Raw genomic sequence first — 6,632 nt, 5'->3', positions numbered from 1 at the left:
GTAATGACCTTTTTAATTTTTTAATTTATGTCTTTCAACCAGGACAAACTGATTTCCAATCCGATGTTGTGATGTAGGTGGTAATAATCAGAAAAAGACCTTCTGATGGATACATGCATTTAAAGGTTATGGATTGTCCATTTGTGTCTGCCCGGCTGTTGGTAAAACAGCTGTGCTTGTAACATACCAGTGTCTGTTTAATTATTCTGTGCATACATATATTATTTGCATAAGTATCACAGTGTTGAAAAATGTGCAATGTTACATAATTGCATTCATGGTTTTGCTCCCTCCATTATTCATTTGTGTGTCACAGAATGCGCCGCAAGGTAGACAATCACTAGTACTCATCATAATGTGGCCAACTCATAAAGCATTTATTATGGGTAACACTAAGATACTCCTGGATGAGGCTATTTAATAAAAAATACGAAATTATTAAGACTAATTAACTTCTTTGTAAATCGAAGAGTCCTCTCCAGGTTTAAGTCAAGATTATGTCAACGTTACTCACAGTAACTTCCTTGTGAATCAGCCCCAATGTGGTCTCATGTTTAGCTAAGTATATCATTCTTCAGGTGAAGGTCAAGTTGAGCAAAATATCATGCTAAATAAATATATAGGTCGGCTTCAGCAATATGTTTATAGGAGAGAACTACTGCTCGTGATTAGCAACTTTGAATGGCAAAGAATGAATCAAACCATTCAAGAAAGCATTAACCAATTGAATAGACTTCTTTCATAGCTTAATTCAAATCAAAATCATCACGACAATATAAGTAATGTTATCAATGATTTGGGATGTTTAGTTTGCATAAATAACACAGGCAGTGTAGATGATAAAAGCAGACCCTCTTTTGTGAGAAAAGTTTAAGAAACATTAACTATTTACTTATTAGCAATAATTCATTGCAAGGTAATGATCCCCTCTGTTGAATCCAAATAGCTGGTTATCTTGTATTCTACCATCTTATTTTATTTATTTCATTAAAATATATTGCAATAAAATAAGCCACAACAAATATGAACATACATTTCACACAAATATTTACTCGTTGGGGTTCATACAAAAACACCACACATTACAAATAATAAAAAAGAGAGGTACATTGACACATAATAGACAAAAAATAGTCGGTGCGGGAGTGCATGACAAAGAAAAGAAAACATGAAACAAAGCAAACGAAAATGGAAAGATTGCAGTAAGGTAACAGTTATGTAAGACATCAGTGGACAAAAAAGAGGGTACCAGACACATCCTATTTAAAAGTAGATAATTGAGGAGTATTACTTAAAACAATACTGCACAGAGAAAAAGTGATGAGATGTATTCAGGTTAAATGAAATCAAAAGTGCACACTTAGGGAACTTTTTAAACCTGCATCTCTGCAAAGTTAAAGGGGCAGTAATGCTGCAGTTATATGCAAAGGGAAAGATACAAGTAGGCCTTTGTTCAACCACTTACAAATGTATGTCGAGAACCATAATGACTTTTTTCAGGAGACCTAATTGGAGGACATTCTTTTTTTAAAAAAAAGAAAATGTGTCCTCTGTATTGTGCATCTCCCCTAGCCTGTTTACATTCAATTTAAGTCATATTCATTATAAAAATATCCAAAATGTGATAATTGTTTTGCAGGATGCATATTTTACATAAATAACTCGTGCTGCGAGATATGCCTCATTATGCAAATTCAGATGCTGTTTTACGCAGATAGTATGAACAAAATTAAATATTTACTTAATGATTATTTCATTGCAAGATCATTTACCACTCAAATGGCATGGATGATTACATTACATCTGATGGTAATGACACACACTTTGGCAAATGTTACCCCTAGACTCCCTTGTCAATCCAGTTGCTGCATACATTATAACACTCCTTCCTTTCACATGTTAATATTGTATTTTAACGTCCCACTCCAGTGGGTTAGTCCTGGACTCCCTGCATGGATTCCATGTAAACGTGTGTTTGTTAAAAACATTTCTTTCAATAGGGTCGGCATCATTTGACTGTTTTTTGCCAGGTCAATTGTTTATCTTTGTTCTTCATGGGGGACAAGGGCCACCCCCAATAACGCCTTGACTGAAAGGCATGGACATTGAGTGGCTCAGGACGAGTTACTAAATAGCCGATTTCCATCTCCAAACTCAAATCCCGAAGTATTGAACTAAATGGCAGGTTTTTAAAGTGACCAACTGAATCTGACAAGTGGTTGATTGTTCTGCTCATGGTGCATAAGCCGTTCAAAGAATGAAATGTGAGATTCTGCACCTTTTATCATGATATTGTTGCAGTGCACATTCTCCAGAGGGTGTAAAAGCATACAATACAACTGCAGGTAGAAACTACAGATTTGCCAGATGTGCATCGTTCTTTGTGTCCTTCACATGCTCAACACTGATTGTTCATCAGGGTGGATCTAGACCGTCTGGAGCTGTTGGCCTGAAAGGATAATTAATGGCAGGAGAAAATATAATACTCAACCATGAATGCTGTAGAATAATGTGCAAAATTAAATTCAGAGATGAAAGCACACCCCGGACTCCCTGCATGGATTCCATGTAAACATGTGTTTGTTAAAAACATTTCTTTCAATAGGGTCGGCATCATTTGACTGTTTTTTGCCAGGTCAATTGTTTATCTTTGTTCTTCATGGGGGACATGGGCCATCCCCAATAACGCCTTGATTTTCCTCTTTTGCCCTCTTCCATAGTCTAATTAATGTTGCTTATTTATAATTGTAACCCTTACCCCCTCTGCCCGAACTTTATTTAGGTCATCCTTACTTAGATCAACCTTATTCAAACATATAGTTTTTAAAGTTGCCTTCACGTGCCAGTGGCATAGCTGCAGATGTACATGTGAGAACAGCCTCAAAGCAGAATGTGTGACTTACAAAATGCCCCAAAGTAGTTCGAGAACTGGAAGTCAGTCGGGCCAAATCCTGAAACCCAACTGTCAATTGTACCTATTTTGTTCCAGGTTTTTCGACTTGCAGCTCTTTGGTAATACTTAAGTGGCTTTGCAGACCCAGACCTAGTCCAGTCGTAGTCCAGAGGGGTAGTGTAGGTTTCCTCCTACTATACCTCACAGAGGCAATTTGTCCACGTGTGGGTTTCTCTTGAAACATATTGTTTTTGTGCTTCATGCCACAGTCGCTGGGAAAGCACTAGTTGTAGGGAGAGTCAATGGTAGAGCAACAGAGGAGGAGGTTTCATTGTCTGTGTTGGTTTACAGTTTGTAGTCTCAAGGGAATTCTTTCAGGCGATACAGAAAGGATTCAAAGAATATATAGAATGGATCTTCAACCTACAGGTCTACAGATGTTCTGGGCAAGACTGTAGTGATCCCTCCATATTAAGTATAGTTGCTCAGGACAAGTGGAGTTGTAGACCAAATAATCGAGAGAGCCAAAGGTTGCCGATCACTGCTCTTAAGTCATGTCAAAGGCAATGAATTCAGGTAAAGGTTGCTCTTGAATATCAATTTTCCTCTTAATATGCAAGGCCGGAGTCTTGTCTAGATCTTTGGATTAATGAGGCCTGGGAATAATGTTCTTCTTCTGCACCAGTACATATTTGCTTGCCAAACTGAAGGTTGTTTGAGACCCTCCACCAAGATGAGTGCAGCCTGGAACTCCACCAAGCCTTGGGTGCAAAGCCCACCCAAAGAGTAAAATTACCTTCTGTGCATAATGACGGAGGGGCAGATGAGTCATCAGAATTAGGAAACACTGAACATTAAGGACTTTGAGGACTTTGTATGAGCAATGTGTACCGCCACTCCCAGGTCCACATTATGTAATGGGGCGTCTGGGAGTAGAGATTATCCGAGCTAATTAAAATGTGAGCTGTTACTGATGCTTTTATTGCAGTCCTCAAAATGTAGTATTGGATCTCAAATCTTCCCTATAGCCCACTATCCAAATCCTGATGGTAGTTAATGTGTACATTTCCTTTTATGTCCGCTGTGTAGTTTTGTAGACAAATGGAACCTTTTCACCAATTGCAGAACTTGTTAGCAGGTAGTCCCATCATTTTTGTCAGAAATTGATTCGTTTTGTAATTTTAAGTAGGATTTTACTCATGGCAATTGCTTTGCTTTGTCTGCTTGCGCATATTGGGCCTGATTTACAAAAACGTTGTTCAATGGGAAAAAGCCAATGAAAATCAGGCCCATTGTATGTTCATGTGGACTGATACGAAGTAATCCTAGTGGTGTTTACATTAATTTAATGTCATTATATTATGTGACAATCATCCAAATTAAAGATTTTTCTATGAAAACGTGATGTGTATATATAGATTATTGACATTTTTTACTGACCATGTTTTTCCGATACAGTACTTTTTCACTTAAAAGTATGATTTATTTATTGTAGATAGTCTCCTCTTTTCTTATAAAAAACACAGCTCTGTCAAGTAAATGAAAAACAAAATGTGTCCATTTCGTGCCTGTCAAGGCATTTGTGTGAACTAATGCTCTTTAAACTAATGAGTAAGGAAAATAACGATCTTGCGTGACTCCAAGATCCTCACTCAAAATGTGAGTGGAATTTTTGTACGGGTACAGGTCGCCCCGTGGGTGACCCGAAAAAAAAAAGAAAATGTCAAGCCACACTTCTCCCCAAAAATCAAGCTGCCCGCTGCCTAATAAATGGGCACGAGATGCACCTTAATAGGCATAAAGAGGCATAGTTTGGGGGTAGTGACCAAAGAACTATATAAGTTGGGGGGGTAGTCAATTGAATGTAAGCATTGAACACAAAGAGTCTGCGTTATCAAATCACCAAGCTCCCAACCATCAATACATGTTCATTCTAGCAACGCCGTTTTGACTACCTCAGAGATTTAATCGTCTGCCATAAAGACCCGTTTAAATCTGTGTACCGTGGTGTTGTCCACAATCTGACCTCAGTCAACATATTGAAACAATGACAAGCACAACTAATTAATATGAAGTTCTATAATTCACATTAACTTGGTTCTCAACAGACAGTCATTTGTTGCCTCAATGGCATCTGTCTATTTATCACAAATGTATGCAAAATAAGTCCTTCATTATTTTCATTTGCCAATCATCTAAAATAAAATACAATTATTTTAAGTTATACAGCATATGGCACAAATGTAAACTGATCAGAAATGGTTAATTATATTCTGTCTTATAAAATGAGATACAAGATGACAAAAATATGATTGCCTGTTTCATTCAACATTTCTTGTCGACAATCCTTGGTCTAATTTAATGGGAATATCCCTATGAAATAAACAAGCCAAAGCAATACAAAGACAGGTAGATTCAACGCATGTTTCAGTCCCTCGCCATCTGCTAGACTCTCTTCAGATGTAGCAATTCCTCAGATGTGCCTGTTCAATGCAACATCATTTGATTTTCATTGTGCCACATTTTGTCTTATCTGTAAATCAGTATAATACATTCCCAGCAGCTGCAACCTAATCTTGAAATGGGCAAACTGCATTCATAGAATACATTATTTTGCAACCATTAATCAATCACTGGTTTGCATTTCTATAGTGCAATATTCCATTCATTATTTTAGCAAAGGCAAGGTTTCTCTTATTCCCCAAGAATAATTTTCTGACACTTAAACCACAGATCAATGGTAATGAAGCAGTGGCCTTTCCTCTTCACCCTGTTCCCTAAAGTGTGTGTGTGTGTTTTGTTGTATTTGAACAGGCAGTAAATCAGAGGTGTGTAAGTCAAATGCAATGTGGGCCCACACTTTGCTATTCTACTCTCTCTGATGTGCTACATCACATTGTATTATGGAGCATACTAACCTATGCTGGGTGTTTGCAACAGTTAGGAGCAGACTTTTTGTCACTAAAATGAATTCACATTCTCACACATGAGGATGAGAAAAACAAAGAGAGAAAACAATCCTAAGTTGTTATTGTTGAGATATCTACAGTGATCTGATATTAATGTATACTCTTCTTATCAAAAAGAAATCATGTTTCATGTGTATAGAAGAGTACCCAAGGCAGTTCTGCTAAGTAGGTTTTAGATCTCAGGGAGTGTGAAGGATGTTTTGTTTATGTGTTGTGCATTGCCTCAGTTCTTTAAATGGGATTTAAAGACAAGTGTGATAATAAAAGCCTCTCATTGTTCTATCCCCGACCCTTTTCACAGTGCTCCTCCGGTACCCTCTATAAACCTGCATGTTTTGTGGGTGTGTCCTCATGGGGAAGCAAGAATCATGTGTCGGAATGATGTAGCCTGTACCATTTATCATCTCACTTTTTTTAATAGAACAACGAGAAAGCAATGCAATGGGTATTAGCAATTCCCCTCAACCAATCAAGTATCTTGCATCCTGGATAACACTATGCCTGTACCATTGTGCACTTAATATATGTGCAGCTTCATCTAATATTGTATTTTAGTGTCTGCAACCTATGGCTCTCCAGATGCATCAGATTACCACCAGTCCCATCACCCCTAGCTGGCATAATCAGCAGTGAGGGAAAAAGGGTGTCATAGTTCAAAACATCTGGAGAGCATCAGATTTCTGACCCCTTATTGTATTTAGATCATAAACGTTAATCAAAAGATAACCTTTTATCATCCCATAATTCCTTATGAGGTGACCTAGGCACAG

General features: G+C 37.6%; 1 pseudogene; it reads left to right on the top strand.

Moving 5' to 3' along the window:
* Positions 1-4,487: 4,487 nt before the first annotated feature.
* Positions 4,488-4,652, top strand: LOC138526639 (U12 minor spliceosomal RNA; annotated as a pseudogene).
* The last annotated feature ends 1,980 nt before the right edge of the window (positions 4,653-6,632 follow it).

This window comes from Ambystoma mexicanum, chromosome 7p, assembly GCF_040938575.1.
Source record: "Ambystoma mexicanum isolate Mex_15411 chromosome 7p, UKY_AmexF1_1, whole genome shotgun sequence".
Taxonomy (NCBI): Eukaryota; Metazoa; Chordata; class Amphibia; order Caudata; family Ambystomatidae; genus Ambystoma; species Ambystoma mexicanum.
Note: the sequence above shows the minus strand (reverse complement) of the source record. Positions and strands in the feature narration are given on the sequence as shown.